The 18,091-nt window shown below is 40.2% G+C and overlaps 1 long non-coding RNA gene across 1 annotated transcript in view; it reads right to left on the bottom strand.

The window, feature by feature from the left end:
- LOC115484962 (uncharacterized) overlaps positions 1-17,011 on the bottom strand; it is a 50,205-nt gene extending 33,194 nt beyond the window's left edge. The window contains exon 1 of the long non-coding RNA XR_003945690.2: positions 16,845-17,011. This is a non-coding gene — a long non-coding RNA (uncharacterized LOC115484962). The remainder of the gene's footprint in view (positions 1-16,844) is intronic.
- Positions 17,012-18,091: the final 1,080 nt, after the last annotated feature.

Here is an 18,091-nt window from a genome sequence, read left to right as displayed (position 1 = left end):
GACTTGGTATTTATCATCAAAAAATCAGCCTTCACTAACCTCAAAATATTTTATCATGTTGAGGCTCTTCAGTGAGGAACATGAACATTGGAAAGATTTGAACTGTAATGGGCTATTTTAGTTCATGCACTCCTGTTCTCTGGACAGGAGAAACAAATTTTGGTAAGATACAAGTACTATGAATGAACAAAAAAGAAAGCACTGCTGAAAAACTTTTCAAAAGTGAACATGCCATTCAATGAAAAAATTAAGATTCCTATGAGAGGAGGAAAATACATGAGCACTTCCAAGAGAAAATGAAAAAAGACAAGATATGATTATGTATTTTTAGCTGCACATAAAATGTACAAATTTTTTTAAATACTGAAATTTAGTTTTTTCTAATAGAAAACTATGCATCTTTCATAGCCTTCCTGTGCATTTACACTACAGAATTTAACATTTTAGCAACAACAGTTGATTACAACAAATGTTCCAAATTCTAGCAATGCAGTTGTCAGGCTAACATGCCTTAGGCAACACTGCAAGCCAACAGATCAGATTTCCTGGGTGACAGCCCTGTGTCTTGACAAAATGCAGTAATCATAACGTTAGTAAGCCTAAAAGCCTAATTGATATTGAAACACATGAGTATGAAGAATTTGAAGCAGTGCAGCTATCTTAGAAGTTAGCCAGAGGTTACTTCAGCTCTAACTGAAAGGTGAGCAGCATCCATGGGCAAATGGTAACAGCTGTGTCACACAAGTGTTTTGGTTGGGAAACATATTCCACCTGAAATGGCAGAAATCCTTTAGGCAGTTATGTAAACACAATTCAGGGATACAGAGGTTAACAACCTTGAAAAGAATCTTTGCTCACCACAAATGGCTTCTTTCCAAGACACCTCTGTATCACAGCTTTCCACTGCACCTTCCCCAAACACTGAATTTCTAACACCAATTCCTAAAGCACAGACAGGGTCAGTGGATGCTTCTAATCCAAGTTTTTATTGAATGTTGTTTAGTCAAAGTTTATATTTAAATGCAAAAACTTCCTGCACAAGGAGGCCTTGAAAGAAAAAGACATAATAGCTGCACTTTTGTAAATGAAATAACTGTGTACCTCCATACTGCCCTCAGGCTCTTGCTTGTTTGGCTGGAAAACAAAATTAAATGAAGCAGCTCATCTGCTTCGCAACAAGATGACAAGAATTCCTTTCATTCTAAGAAAACATTTTACATTTCAAATATCACATTTTCTGACATCCAAAAAATCCTACCAGAATCCTCATTTCACCAATCCTCATTTCATCCATTTCTCCAACTGTTACTTCTCTTGTCTTTCATTATTCCTTACCCCCAAATCACAAGTCCCTGTCTTTCTGTTTACGTGGTGGCTTCTCACTTTCTTTGCTTGACCATCCCGAAATGCTCCAAGGAGCTAAAATACATGAAATTAAATCAACTTAACAGAAACTAGATCTGTCATATATAAAGACACTCAGTTGAAAAATTCAAAATTTTATATATTATACTGAGGATATTCCTTGGAGTTTTGGAATAAACAGTGTGGCTTCATTAAAATATTAAGACACTGCAGTCAGAAATGCTCCTGCCTTGAATGTTAGACCTTACTTTGCTCAGAGAGTATCATTGATTTCATTCTGTTGAATTAATAAATATAGCTAAATATGTTTACTGAATTTTGTCAGAAGCCTGGCAGCAAGTTCATTGCAAAAAAGAAATCCTTTGGAAAGCCTGTGTAATGATACCCTTCTCAATATATAATCAGTGCAGGAAACAAAAAGTGTGACAAAAAACCCACTGGATTTCAGCTCAGAGAAGGACATGATCTATGCTTATATATGGATTACAGATTATCACATGAAAGAGACTATAATTTATTTCTCATTTGATAGAGTGAATTTAATCTCACAACTGTAACACAAACCTCAAAAAGTAGTCCAATAATATTTTTGAATTTGATTCTGTTCAGAACTCTTATTTACAGACTTTGGTCCTGCCTTCTTCATGTTTATCAGAGAACAACCCATTTCCAGTTCCTTTCAGAAAATTCCAAACTCTCAAATGCTCAAACCAGAAATGAAACAAGGAGGAAAAATTAACTTGTCTGAGACAACTTCCATTAACTCACAGTTCTCATCAGATCAATACAGAAACTGGGCTCCTAGACTTACCCAGCCTGGCCACTGGCTTTTAAAATCTTATATGGGTGATGCAATACTTCAGTGTTGTAAAGGATTAAATTGTTAAGGACTGACAGAGCAGAGCATTTAAGCAAGTAAGCCTAATGAAGTAAGCAACTAAATATGTGACTACCATGAAGAAAGTCACTCTAGGAGAAGTTTAGCAGAGGTTTCTACAGCCTACTTTCAGATACACAGCATTAGAGGAGGAGGAATAGCCCAGAGAAAGCAAAAATATATTTAATGTGTTATGCAATTAAGTAAAGCAGGGTATAAAAACCTATTTAGTACATTGACCTATGAAAACCTGAAAACAGTTCTGTCAAGACCAGTAGCAACTTCATATGCTATTAACAGAGCAAGGCCTGATTTAAAATTCCCATATTGCATCTTATATGGTGAAGTACTGTGCTGCAGCCTGAGTTACTGAGGGTAACAAGACCTGATCAATTCATAGAAAGAACATTTTTCCACAAGGGTGATTGGTAGTGAGAGGAAATACTGTGGACAAGTTTACACATATCTCATTCCAAAAGCAGACTTTCTGCTTCGTGAAACTTCAAGTTTAATGCCAAAACCCACCAAAATAATTCACAACCCTGAATAATCACATTGATGCAAGTTTTGCCACAACATCATGCAATTTCATTAACTGTATTATTTTGAGATCAGAAATACATAGTCTGCATGTTTGTGTATGTCAGTTAGTACACACTTCCCAGACATCCACATCAGCAATTACAGTGACATCTTCCTAAAAGATTTACAAGCACGGATGAGTACTGCTCACATACAGAGTGCATAACAAATCATGAAATGTAAATGTATTTTGTGAGGGTTCTGGATTTTACCAAGAGCTTCTGGCACAGCATAACTCCATTCTATGCTGTCATTCCAGATCACAGATTTGTGAAAAACAAAACAAGCTCTCATTTACATTTCAGTCTGTGGTACACCATACTTAGCATGGAATTTCTCCATAAGCAACATTGACTCAGGTAGAGCATTATTTACTAATCAAGAGTTGGGGAATGCATTAAGCAATTCCTATACAATCAACAGTGTACTTTCCAAGGACTGTAGAACGTATATTCTTCAGAGATTAAGAATTACCTACCACAGTGAGTCACTCAAAATCCCAATACTTGATCTCTTTCCAAAAAGCCTTACTAGAATACAAGACCAAAAATTAAATATTTACTGTAAATGGCTGCTGCCTCTGTAATATGCTCTGCCATTCTATAAATCAATCATTTATAAAAAAATGTTTCATTTGCATGTGACAATATGGGGCAACACCCACTACAAGGAAATAAATCCATGATCTCTGCCAGGTAGTTTTTAATAACTTCTTTTTCTTCATGATAGAACTTTTGATTAGGAAGTCATATAGAAAATATTAAACTGTTAAATTAATTTAATTTACAACCAATAGGAAATATCAAATCCATTGGAATAGCAGTAAGTTATAGAAAAAAAAAGATATTTTTATATGTATTCATACATATGCATAAAATAAATTACTTATTACTAAACTGTATGATTGGTACCCATCTAGACCACCAGCCTGGCAAAGAATGGATATCAATACAGTGGTTTTTCAAAAAAACAAATAACTTGTCAAGCAAAATCCAGTGATTTTGACATTAGTTTGTAGAAAACCTGGCAGAAGACATAAGGTTTTAGATTAGCATAGGCATACAAGGTGCATTACTGGATGGTTACCCTGAGCAGTTCTGTATATATTCTGAGATGTATTTGACTCAGTAGCTACACTTTATAATTATGAATAATGTATAACACATTGTGTTAAGAAAAATATTTAAATCCTGAACTTATATCATCAGTGGAACAGAACTGCCTGCTTTCATGTGAAAAACTAACATTGTCAGCTAAAAGAGATGGTCATTTGAACAGTAAATAAAAGGAGAAATGCAGAACTCTAGATGGAAGATTTATCTGGGCAGGATTAATATTTGAAGAAAATGTCTGTTCAGCATTCAGAGCAATAAAAGAAGTGGCACTGTACATCCAGCACAGGGAACAAAAAGAATCCATAAATCCTATTTTCCCAGGGCATAGTTATACTTATGCCAACAGGACCTCCCAGTGCATGGAGCCAAGAGGTAAAATAAAATTCTTGAGGATGGCCATGGATGTAGACACTCAGCAATGAAGGGGAGAGACCACTTTCACATGGGAAATTCTGCACTCCATTAGCTCTCAGAAGAGCATTCTCACAAAGCCAAACTGCTGTGTGCACTTGACTGTTTTTCAGCCATTAATAGATAATCATTTAGATTAAATGATACCTAGACTAGAAAACTTCAGTCACTTAGAGTTCTAACAAGCCTCTTTTTTCTACTATAAATAGTGATGTTCAAATTCTTACCTGTACAGAATGAGTGAATTTAAGAGTGTAACTAAATCCCTTAAGAAACTAAGCAAAACACTAAAGATTAATTCAATATGGCCCACTTCTGTTTTACATCCTGTACTGCTTGGTATGTCACTTCCCTACCGAAAAACATCTGCAGAGCTATCTCTGGTTGATCCACACATGACTAAATCTGGGCATGTGCAAAAATAATTCTGTAATTAGAATGTTCAGAATTACACAAGATGCATGCATCACAAGGTCCTTCTAAAGTTACTTTATAACCCCTTGTGTACATCATAGTTTAGAATTTTAAAAGTGTAGATTGCAACTGACTTACTTTCTGGTTTCATGCAAGATGTGTTCATACTGGCACACCATTCTTTTTCATAAGAAAAAGCTTTTATACTCCTTTAGCCTGAATGGCTTTTATCCTACACCAACAGAAACAATAAAATCAAAGAGGAACAGAAGTTTCTCCAAGAGCTGTCCTCATAAAGGAAAGAATTATGTTAACTCACAGTAATTATTAATGCAGTCATAACACTGGCTGCAATATAATCTAGACATGCCTGTTCTAGCTTTGGAATAATTTCCTGGGATACTTGCAGAGATCTAGGTGGGGCAGCACAGAGCTCAGAGATGACTGGCAAAATGGTCTATTTTGGGCAGTCAGAAGCTCAATGGAGTTGAAAGCTTTGCAACAACAGTACTTTACAACAAAAATACCATTTGAATCCTTACACAAGATTAACAAATCAAATGTACAACTACACTTCCTCTTAGTCTTCAACATGCTTGGATGATCAGAACCCTCACTTCCCTAAGTTTTGCCTTTATTAAGGAATTAATACTTTCATTCTTCAAAAGGCCCATACATGGATGAGACTGGAATTTCAAATCAACCATTGCTATTTGATCCAAGATACACAATCTCCTTCAGGCTGCTTTGAAATTCAGTATTAGATTTGATTTTATTGTAATCCTAGCTCAAGCTGCAAGTTAAATATTGACATTAATTTAAGTCCTATCTATGCATTAAAAAAAACCCCAACAGCATAGCTTGATATGGCACTGGAAAATTAAAGGACAGGTAAAGATCAATTTACACAACTCATCAGTTGCTCACACCACCAATTCCTGCTTACAGCACTCATATGCTATTAGAGTTTCAGATATTCACAATTCCTAGCACCTCTCCAGAATAAGCAATCCTCTAATCATTCTAAGAATCCACTAATAATAACTAAGACAGCAGCAAAATCCACTGTCATAAAAAGAACCAGGAAATGTGCACCTGAGTCCACCCTGCCACACAAAATGAGTGGATTACTTGTACAGACACATTACCTCACCACCACTTTGCATTGTGGTGACTCTTTGGGCTAACAGGAGGACATGAGTTACACAGCAGGAAAAACCCCCAGTACCATGCTCTGGAGTCACAGTGGTTTTCCTTACTGTGTGATTTCTCTCAACACCTACAGACTGGCCACACCAACTCAGATCCACTGCTCTTCCATGCCAGCAGTGGTAGAACAACATAAGGGAAGCGGCCTGTGCCTCCCTCAGTGAGGGTCAGGGTCACCTACAACCATCAGCACAACTCAGGGCAGCCCTCCAAATTCCCCAGTGTTGCCCCTGATGCAGTCCTTATAAATTATTCCAGGAGAGCTGGCCATAAAGCCATTCCAGGCTGTCTGCACATAAAAGCATTCTGACTGCTCAAATGACTCCTGTGCTCAGGCCATGTCCAGGGGCCAGGAATGCAGAGATGCTGTAGTGGCTCTGAAAAAAGGAGGAGGAACAAGGAGGAAGACAAAATCTTTTTGCTCTATTGCCTCATGTGCAGGTATCAAGGGACAAAGCAGACAAAAAACCACTCCTAAATGTAGAATCGGTACAGGATTATGCTTCCATGTTAATAAAAACAAACAAAAAAACCCAAAACATTTTCCCTTCTCTTATGGTTATTAGCTATTTCTTTTTTTCCTCAGGTAGGAAATGAGACTTTAAGCAAGAAAAACACTGATACTTGAGGTGAAAGAAGATCCATCAGAAAATTTTCCTTCTAGAAACTTAATCTGTGAGTAGAGACATCAATACAATATTCTAAGACGTGCTTTGTTATCTAATTGCCTCTTATAAAGAATTAAAGTGACATTACTGTGCAGAACAAAAATGCACTCTACAATCTCTCTGCAATCTACTTTAATACATATCTTTTCCTAGGCTTAAAGACAACAGCAACATTAATCAAAGAGATAGTAAGTAATTCTGCAACAGAAAATGTAGCTCATCTTCCCTAAGAGATATAATGATTCCTTATACTGACTTTTATCTGTATACTATTCTGACCTGTTTTCTATTCCATCATGTGAAATTACTGAGGGATGCACATAGTGAAATGTAAGAAAAGGCAGAAGACACCTCACAGAGCAAGAAACTCTAAAAAGGAAAAAAAATGATACTCTGATCATGTTCATAATTCTTCTTCATATGACTTTCAAAACATACTTCATCTATCCTGAGAATTACAGACTATTGAGGAGGTACAAACATTACCAAACCTGCACCAACCCTCAAAGTGACAGTGCTTTGCAATGATTTTTATATTGTGCATGTCATTCATAAATTTTAAGGTAATTTAGGTAATGTATTAATAAGGTAACCTAAAAACGCATGACAAGCTGACACTTTATTTCCTCAATAAGACAATACTGTCCAGAAAATATTTGTTAGATGTTTTCAACTTTGTCCAATGTTATATGACATTTATGTACAAGAAGTGACAGACATTTCGCTCCTAAAATAAGAAGTAACACTGTCGCATGGGTACTTCCCCCAGGTGTCACAAAGAAAGGAACGCTACAGGTTACTGCTTTGCTTTGCTACAGTTCACTGTTTCTAGTAGGTTTTGAAGGTGTTTCTAGTAGATTTTGAACAGGCAGTGATCTTTTACAGCGGTGCTGCAGGGTATTTCCTGATAAGCAGGAGGAGGCAGGAGAAGCCAAATGAGTGTTACTTTCTGCAAAAACAGAGTCACAGTTACAAACCTTTACGCAATAAGGGCCCCGCCCTTTGTGCCCTCCCCGTCACAGGCTGCAGCAGCCTTCAGCAGGCTGCAAGTCGAAAGTCATGTTGACAAACCAATGAAATCAGCAACTTTTGTAACAGGTCACATGAACCTGTGACCATGACTTGGAGAAAGTTCTAAGTTTAGCAAGCGTTGCGTCTACTATTCTAATAATGTGACAAGGAGGTCTTGTTTAAAGGGTTTATTTATAACAGTGTGTAGGATTGGGAGGTTCAGCCTGAAAATAAAATGAGGTTACTGGGAACTGACTAATAGCGACAATAGCCACTAATGGTTCTCCATTATTATGTGTGGGCTCATAGTAGGAACAGCAGGGAATTAATCAACACAGGCTTGTTATGTCATACAGTGACCAACTAACCCAAGTCAATGGAGAGATTTGTGCTGCTTTCAATAGCATTTGGATCAAACAAGCCACAATGAAAAAACAACCCAACCCCAAAACAATTGATATCAAACCCTTGGGTGCGTGCTAAATGAGTATGACTGAAGTTCCCAAACTGACACATCGTCTGCGAACAGCCAGATACCCAGACTTGTGAGCACTCACAAACAGAGTTAATTGCCAGTAAATCTGGCAGCTGTTTCAGCTATATGTAGGTCAGAGTTTATAGAGCCAGGCTTTGCAAACACTGCTAGAAACCTTTGTCACTGTTAGAGACCTGTCAGTGCATCTGCTAACACCTATGGTCTTTTCACCCAACAAACTGACACTGTTTAACACACTCTTGACTTTCTGCAAAGGGTTAACACCACCAAATAAAGGGAAAAAAATGTATGAACAAACCTAAACAAAAAGCATCCTGAACCCTTTGCTAAATGAACACACCCTCTGTGCAGCTGAACTGCACTGACAAAGCTATACAAGCACATAAATGCCAACTGCAGTTTGAACTACTATATCTCTAGTTAAAGCTGTAATTACATTTTTATGGTCAGTTTATATTCTTACCAAATTTAGCTAAATGGAATAAGGTGAGACCAATGTACATGTTTAGAAAATGATGGAGGCAAAGAACCAGCACTTGCCAGTTTCAAAAATGTTTACATTTATACAATGTAACACAAGCTTTTATACTGTCTGTATATTCCAACTGTGCCTCAAAGGCCCAAACTAGACACACTGCCATGACATATGGCTACCATGAACTTATTTATAACTCTGGGATCTCTCCATGTGCACAATAAGATGGAACAGGCATCCACAGCATACTTCAGAAAAGGACAGATTGGATTTCCAGCGTCAGATGTAACAAGGGCTCTTCATAGACCACAAAGCTTTTGAGAAAAGCTATCTGAAGGTACCCAAAAAGAGTACAGGTGGCTTTCAACATGTTCTCTGTATATTGTTTCATACAATGAAAACAAAAGGAGACCTGAAGAAGGGGTATAAACTATTTCTTCCTCCTTGTGACTTCTCTCCTTCTATTTACTTCAGTTCTGAGATAAATGCTCTTTGATGAATCTAAGTATTTAGCAAAACCAGGCAAAGACCATGCGAGTCATCCTCCCAATCCTATAAACACCAAAACTCCTGCGACTGAATGATTCCAGAGTTAATGATACAACACATTAAAGGGACAGTTTACAGGAATGAACTGTCCAAATTGTAGGTCTTATTAAGAATATCACCATAATAAAATATTAGTTACAAAATGCTAGAGAATGCAATTAGCCAGAAACTGCCAAGCTCATCTGTGAGAAACACTGACCCTGTGTGTGTGTGAGTGTCTGTGCCTGTATATATGTATGTGAAATAAAAAAGTGAAAACAACTGCAAATAACATTCCTTGCTGCTGTTATTAGAAATTATATAAATCTACACTTATGGCATTTAACACATTCCAATACCATTATGTCCCACCTCTGTCCTGGCCTTGTGTAGAATGTTCACAGGGGGAGAAGAGACTAAGACTGGGGACACAGGTTATCTCCACTTGGAGGGTTTGCAGGAAGAAATTAATGGGACAGTGAAAGTTTTATAACATGAAGGTACTCCTGAATCAATGCAAGTGTGGAACACTTCCACAACACTTATGTGTTTTTCAGTCCTAGAATCACTGTTACACATCACCAGCTACTTGCTGACAGCCTCTTGTGTGCTCAGTGACAATGGATATGGAAATCAAGATTTAACCAAGCCTTTAAAAAGATTGCTGAAAATAATTTTAAAAGAGTCCTTATTTGTGTTAAAGATCTAAATCAAACATGATTTCTTTTCTTTTATACAGAGAGTCCTTCTATTCTGTATCTAGATTTTCATTGCAGCACTTATGCTGTACAAGATTGCAAAATCTTGTCCCCTTAGAAATAGCAAAATAACACCTAGAACACACATTTCCTCAATGCACAATCAGGAATACTGATTAAAAAAATGTGTCACCTCGTTTTATGGTTCAAATGTACTATAAAAATGTTCCCAAGAAACATCTGGTTTGTATTCACACCAGTTTGGTTTAAATACATATGTCAACAGACAATCCTCATATTCCAAGACAAGTGAAAACAGACCTTTTCAGCAAATTCAGCCTCACCCGAATTCATTCTGAAATAAGTGATAATTTCTACTTTATTTGGTGAAGAAAATCATCTCCTAGTGCTAAAACTCTCAATGAACTTCAAAATCTTACCTTGAATAATCAATTCTTACCTCATCCTTTTATCACTGATCTCGGCGACACAGGAATATATGCTAAGGGATCATTAAGTAAATAAGCCTGTGCCTTTTTAGATTTGAAATTATATTTTTCAGAGAACTGACAACAAGCATAAAAATTAATCATAATAACCCTTATTACAGATGCACTCTTACTCTCAACAGCTGAAAACTGTTTCTTCTCAGTGCAAAATGACTTAGCATTTAAACACGACAGCAATCATGCAACAACAAAACTCTGCAGCAGTTCTCAAGAAGCAAAATAATAAAACCTGGCTTTCTTCATCTGCATTTTCAAGCCCTTACAAAGATTGCAGACTACCCAGGAGGTAGGAAGAGTACTACACTGTAACCACAGCTATTAAAAGCAATCTGAATCAGAGAAGTTAAAGCAAAATCAGGGTTAGTTTTAAGTCATCTGTTTAGTGTACTAGAAAAGTTAAAAAAAAAATCAGTTTTTTTCCAGATTACAAAGGGCCTTTAGGACATAAGCTACCATGACAAGTTATTGCAATTAATCTTTCTAAAATGCTAATAAAACTATAGATTATATGAAAATTAAATCACAGGAAGTTTTTTGTAGAGTTTTGAGCAACATTCAAGCAGTATGCAACTCAATCCTTAAAAATAATTTCATTTTTGGAGCACAAATCAAATTTAAAAGCCTAAAAAATTCAACTTGTAATTAGGCATGTGGCAGCATCGAAATGCTTTTTCAAAAGTAATTTAGTGATGTTACTTGGATGGGGGAGGAACCAAGCTTTTGCAGGAAATCTCTCAGTTCCAGAAAGTACACCAAATTGGACAGAAGCTCATTAGAAAGCCTTTGAACACTCTGTTTTTACAACAACTCAGACATAACAATCAATCTGTGTGAAGAAAGGAAACCAAGAAGGAGCAAACTGTGCCACCCAAAAACCTCCCCACCCAGTCGTGCATCACTTCAGTTAGCAAGAAATGTCACTGAGCTCCACAGGGACAGGGTCATGCCCCATAGCAAAACAACTTTTCCTTACCTTCATTGCTTCTAAATGTAGGGCAAAAAGAAGATACCATCTCAGAACCATTCAATTAAAAAAATATTTTAAGATCTAAGCATGTAGAAAAGTCAACAAAATTAAAGATTAAATTCTCATAGGGCAACTTCTGATAACATTTAAGTTTATTGCCATGACATGTGTTCATGCAATGGTTTTGCCTCTGCTGTGCTTTCAACTGAATGAGCAACAGATTTAGGATTTCTGCTAAGCATTGTGTTCACTAGAGAAATGTTCCACAGTGCACAGTGCCCCATTGTGTATGGAAGTTTCAAAATGGTAGTCATGATCTACTGAGATCGTTTTCAACATCTCACATTTAATTAGGAATTCCAAGGCAAAAGACAAATTCCAAAGAATTTACTAACCTAAACAGTTACAAAAACGGGAGCCTTTGGGGAAAACAATGAGGTTTTGCTTGTTTTAAACTTCTTTACACAACTGTGCCTGCTTTGCAAAATGTATTTCTCATTGTGACCTACAGTGTACCACAGATGTTTCTTTGTGAACTTAATAAAGTTATCCACGTTTTTTAAATAACAGCTGAACACCAGAGTTCCAGTCTACTGACAGTCCTAGATAAAGGAAAGTAACACTCCAGAGAAAAGAGGAAAAAAAAATAAAAAAGACCCAGTGGATACAGAGGAAGCAACAAGAAGTTTTGGAAGAAACAAACAGAAGAGAACAAAAGTTTCAAAGAGCCTGAGCTGCATCAAGGAGATTTACATGAAACATTTTGACTTTACCCTCTTGGAAACTTTGATCTATGGGTGGAGAGTGAGGTGGGTGAGGACAGGAAGGATTAGAAGGGAGAACAGAGGGCTTAACATATTTCTGAATTTTGAAAGCCATATTTAATGTAAGTTTTCAAGTTGCACTGCTGGTACGCAGCAGTGGCAACAACAAAAAGTTCATATATTCTGTAATTCATCCTGTCATGACAAACATTACCAGGTAACAATCCTGCACTGACCTTGAACATGGGCTAGGTCAAGTGACAAAATGTCATTTAGAAATTCACAGACTTTTGAAATAGTTTCATATTACATAAAAAGCTATGATGGCCTTATTACATGAATTAAACTGATTAATTCACAGTAAGCCATCAGAAAAATCTTAAGAGTTGAATGCTTTAAACTCTTACCAAGATTTAAGAGAGAAATAAAAAGGCACCTTTTTTGCTAAGATATCCAAATTTTCAATCATGCAACAAATGCCACAAACAGAACAAATACATTTGTGAGACTATTAAACCACAGTAGAATCCGTGAAAAGCGACCTTGTTTCAGTTCATTAAGATGCTGCAGTGGCTGTTCTGCAGAAAGCAGTCAGTGTTCAAAAGAAACAGGTGACACCTCTAATGTGCATTTTCCAATTCTCTCAGGTACTTACATGATTAACAGCCTTAACATTATGCTCACCACGTTGCCCTGGTGGGCATGATACACCTCCTTGTCTTTGTCAGAAAGCATTAAACAGCTTACACAAAGCACCCCGTGGCAGACTGCACATATCCTAAATTTCTTGCTCACATCTTTACCCTTCTTTTCTACCTGAAAAGAGAAGTCATCATCATCACTGACAATTCTGCTTCCCTCAGAAAAAGGAAGTTATCATCCAAGGAATGAGATAAAGTAATTCCTTTATTTCTCAAAAAGCCATGAATTCTTTACTTTGGTACTGCTAGAAACACAGGAGACTCCCATGAAGAAAGTGACAGGATACTGACTTAGTGCCTATGCCTGACCCAGGACTGTTCATAAGTAACAGCACAACTGCACACACTTTTTAAAATATTTTTTTAAACATCAATGTTCTCATATACCTTCACCATCCAGATTATCCCCACTTCTACTTCTAAAAACTTCTGTCATGTCCCTTCTTGACTCCCATCTTCCCTCATTAGCTCCAGAGGCAGGAGTGTAATAAATAGCTCTAAGGGTAACTGCCATTCCCCACCTTGCATAACGTAACCACCTAATGAGAAAATGGGATCTCAAATACATTTCAAATGCATCACGTTTCCTCCAGAACGAAAAAGCCAGACTGCAAGAACTGACTTGACATTCAGCCCTGGATCATACCACAAGGAAATCCTTGGGATTCTGAAGGAGTAGCGTGTTCAAGTCACAGAAGAAACTCCCAATTAATTTTTTTGAGAACTCCCACAAAACAGGAGTGCAACACTGCCAAATCTCCTCTACAGCCACAGGAAAGGTACAATCATAATTCAGCCACAAAACAGCAACTCCTCCAGCCAGAACAAAATCACAAACATCATACTGGGAAACAGAAATCACTCCCCCTTTCCCTCTGCCCTCAGGCTTATAATTAAAGGAAACTCAAAAGAGATCCTCTTTATTTCAATTCCCTGAAAACAAAGAGTCCTGTTGAGTCAGGGAATCCAGTTTCCACCAGAAACTTCTTCTAGTCTGCTCTAAAAAATAGTTTCCAGGCATAGAAAAATACGGTGCCTCTTTAAAATAAGATCAATAGATCTGTTAAATGTATGTGGACCTTCACAAGTCTCATAAGAATTAGAATGCCTTGATTATGCTGAAAAGCTATATGTTTTCAGATAAAAGCGTAACTGACAATTAGAAGTGAAGAGGGGCCATCGTGGAACCTGAACAGTTGTTAATTATTGCCTGCAAGAAGGCAAAGGGCTGACAGGAAGACAAAATTAGGTGCCAAATTCATGTTTCTGCTGAAACCACAGTTTTTAGGTGTCCACCTGGGTTAAAAAAGTTAAGCTCTGAGCTTATGTTTTAGAGGTGCTCTATTAGTCCACTTGGACTGCTTTGTGAAAACATTCTGCAGCTGCCAACAGGCCATTTCTGCCCTTCAGCATGTGGGAGCCATCCCATGCCTGGTAGCTGCTTGGGTTCATCCCAATAACTTCCATCAGGACACTCAGTACAGTGAGCAAATGCCTCCCATTCTGGGATGAGAATGAGTAGAATCCACAGCTCTGCAGTCGAGGGCATTTATTATGCAAGACTCACACACAGACTGATACTGCTCAGTGCTCACAGACTTCCTGGAAGGTTGTTTCTGATAGGAGGCACCACCTCAAAGCCATGAAGGGCACATGGAAAATTCCAGGAAAGCTTCACTTCAAAACACAGGACTTTTTTTTTTCCTAGGTTAAGAAGATTATTTAACTATTTTGCAGAGAGGTTCTAGCATTGGCTAGTACACTACTGCAGAGATGTACACTCAGTACAGATTTTCTCTGCAGGTTACAGTAAGTTTTGAAATTTTATTCTGGTGGCTCATTCAGAAGCCTGTTTTATTGTCAGCTTATAGTCATCCAGGTGACTAAACAGTGAAGTAAGCATTGCAAATTCCCTCTTCAGAGGAGATGCAGTGTAATCTCCAGACAGCACATCCCAGGGCTGTTCTGCTGCACTTCAAGCAGTTATCTGTGCAACTACACATTTATGGCTCCAAACACAGTTCTGTTTGACAGGTGTGTCCCTAGCAGCATGTAACCAGGAACACCTTCGTGGAAAACTAGCAGCTATTACATTTCTAGAAGCTAATGAGTAATTAAGGGTTTTGATGGAGAACACTATTTTAAGAACAGCACAAAATTACTGATACCATTTTCCAGAACTTCTTTTTTAAGGCAGCTGAAGGAGAAAGGCTCGTGCTCCTGAAAGCTTGCCCACTTCTTTCTTCCTCTGTATGACTCAATCTAATAAAAGACACAGCCACTCTAACAACCACACCATCCTCCCTTGGAATGCTCTGGGACAGCACAATTCTGCTCAGGTTTGCACTGCATCAGACATCACTGCTCTGCACAAGAAAGCCCTCCAAATGCCACATTCAACTTTCACAAACAGATGACACTGTGTCACAAAGAAAGGATGAAAAAGAAAGACTGCTAACGTTGAACAGTGCACTGGCACACAAAAAGGGTTGAACTTCTACTTCCTTCAATTTTCCAGCTGAGACTTTGGCTAAGCCTACTGAAAACCATTTGAGAACAATCCCAAATTAATTGTTTGTTAAAGTTCAGGAATGAAAATATCCCTGGTTTAGATTTAGTTCAGATTACCTTAGTCTGTCTTTAGTTCAACACTTATCTTTCCAATAAAAAAACCACCCCAGACTTAGGGGTGAGAGCACGCTGTCGCAGACACATCAGCCCTATGGGGACAGAACTTGGCACACTCAGTTTTGCCTTCTGGAAATTTCAACCAACTTTACAGCTCCTCTGCAAGGACCTTTATTTGATACTTTATTTGGTGTTTTATTTGGTGCTTATTGTGCAACTCTCAATGAACTTTTTCTAGATCTTTCACTTGCTCACAGTGGCTAGTGTACCAAAGGTTACTTGTTGATGATATAGTTCCTTGTTTCACATGGTCCAACACATTTTCTTTGAACATGAACAGCCTGGGAAGATGCCATTTCAAATTAGAGACCTATTTACTGTCTGGTCTATCTAGAAAGCAACAGCTTTGGGAGTCAGACAGACAGTCACTGACTTTTATGAACAATTCACAGAAAAACCCCATCCAAACCAACCAACCACCCACAAACCACGACCCTCCCACCCCCATTCAGAAAGTATCAAAAAGGACCCAGCAGCTTTTTAACACCCAGTAGTGAAATACAAAGAGTTACAGTAAATGGTATGTAAGCCTTGTCTACCAAATACTGCTATTAAAAGCTTACACATGTGGCCCTTTCACATTATCGGATTTTTAGAAAAAAGACGAGGCCAGCTCCAGCAGGGGACTGTAAACAATCCCAGGCTTCAGCCTTTCAGAGACCATTACCACAAAGGCTCTGAACATCCTCGGGCTGCTCTTGAGAGGCCGACTTGGCCAGTGGACCAGAAATGAGCCAGCATCCTTTTAACATTCTAGATAGAAGCTGCTGCTGTCATTGCCGTAGTTGAGAGAGCCACCGTAATATCAATGGCATCCTTGACACGGCACTTATGTAATAATTAATTGCGGGGAATGTCGTGTTCCAGCGGGTGCAGGAACTATCCCCCGGGGGAAGGCATAGCTTTAGCGTACAGGGAGAGCCGGGCACGGACAGGAGCAGCCCGCCCTTGCACACAGTTATCCTTTCACTGAGCACCCCGCGAAGGGAGCTCCGGCAGCGGCTGCCTTGCTCGTGCCAAAGGAAGGCGAATCCCGGGCACGACGCAAAGAACGCCCTCGCTGTTTCAAGGCCCATCAGTGCCGGGGCGCTGCCGGCGGCCGTGCCCCGAGGCGGGCGCACCCCGAGGCAGGGTTGAGGCTCCTGCCCTCACCGCCGCCATCCTGAGGGGGACGCCGAGCCCCGCACGTGACGTGACGCCGCACGCCCGGCGCCGCATGACGTCACCGCGCCCGGCTTCCCGCCGGCGGCGCCTATAAATAGTCGCGCGGGGCGGCGCAGGCGCGCGCCCGCGCCGTGACGTCACGGCCGACGCGAGCGCGGCCCCGCCCCGCCCGGCGGGCACGGCACTCCCCGCGCTCGCTCACCTTCTATTTTTATCGCGCCTTTGTTCCCGGGCCCGCCCCGCCGCCGCGGCACGGACAGCGGCACGGAGCGACCGAGAGAGGGAGGGAGGGAGGGAGGCAGGGAGGGATGGCGGGGTGACGCCACCCGCTTCCCGGAACGGTGACGCGGCCGCTGGAATGCGCGCGGGGCTGCGCTGCCTTAAAGGGGCAGCGCGGGGCGGCCCCGCCCGGGGGGCGGCGCTGACGGACGGGCGCAGCTGCGGCGCGGGGGGGGCGCGGGGCGGCCGCGCCGGGACCCGCACGCCCCGCACCGCCCGGGCTCTCCCGCACCGCGGAAAGGCACCCTCGGGCCGTGCCCGGCGCCCCTTGGCCGGGGTGTGCCCGTCCCGGCTCTCCCGGGCGGCCCCGGGGGATGCTCCCGGTGCGGTTCTCTCCATCACCGCTCCCGCCTCTGTCGCTGCGCTTCCCCCGGAGCGTTGCGGGCACGGGGAGAAGGGACGCCGGGTCCTGTCCCGGGGCAGCGGCAGCAGCAGCGCACGGACAGCCTCTGGCCGCCTCCGTGGGACAAACCACAAAGGCGCATCGCTAGTAAAGCGATGCTAGTTTACAGAGAAAGAACGCCTTGGTGTATTTTCTATGCGTTCCCACGCGAAACGCGAGAGAACCAAATACTACACGTGAAGGCTTTCTGGTGATGTGTTAGGCATGAACTGTTTTGCACAATAAAACACACTTTTAACTCGGCCAGGAGCCGAGGGCTTCAAACTACAGGTGTTGTCCATAGTAGGTTATCTTTGGGTCGGGGGTGTGCTCTGAAATAAAGCCCCTCACTCATTAGAAGGTCGAGATGATGCTGTACCATCATATTTAGATCATGGCTCGTAGGGAAATCTGGGGGGTACTTAGTCATCTATGGCATGACCTTATATTCCCACTTAATTTAGTAACAACAGTTGGTTTATTTTAGGACATGTGAGATTTAATTTATTAACAGTTTCTAGGATAAGTGGGGGAACTCAGAAAAGGCATGAGAAGTCACCAGATGAAGGGGAAATGCCCAGAGGGATGGAGCTCCCAGAGAAATGTAAGTCTTGTCTCCCTCTCAAATAGAACATTAATGGAAATGCAGTTGCCTGTCAATAAGAGATTTTTATTCTGTTGCCCTAGGTGATTTTTTTTTCCTTACTAAAATTATATGGTTATGATTTTCAATTCAGCTTTTGCCTTTTGCTTACTTTTGAGCCTTTTTATTGAATAGCACAGGGGAA

The sequence above is a fragment of the Serinus canaria genome, chromosome 3 (assembly GCF_022539315.1).
Source record: "Serinus canaria isolate serCan28SL12 chromosome 3, serCan2020, whole genome shotgun sequence".
NCBI classification, from domain to species: domain Eukaryota; kingdom Metazoa; phylum Chordata; class Aves; order Passeriformes; family Fringillidae; genus Serinus; species Serinus canaria.
This window is presented reverse-complemented; position numbering and strand designations above follow the sequence as displayed.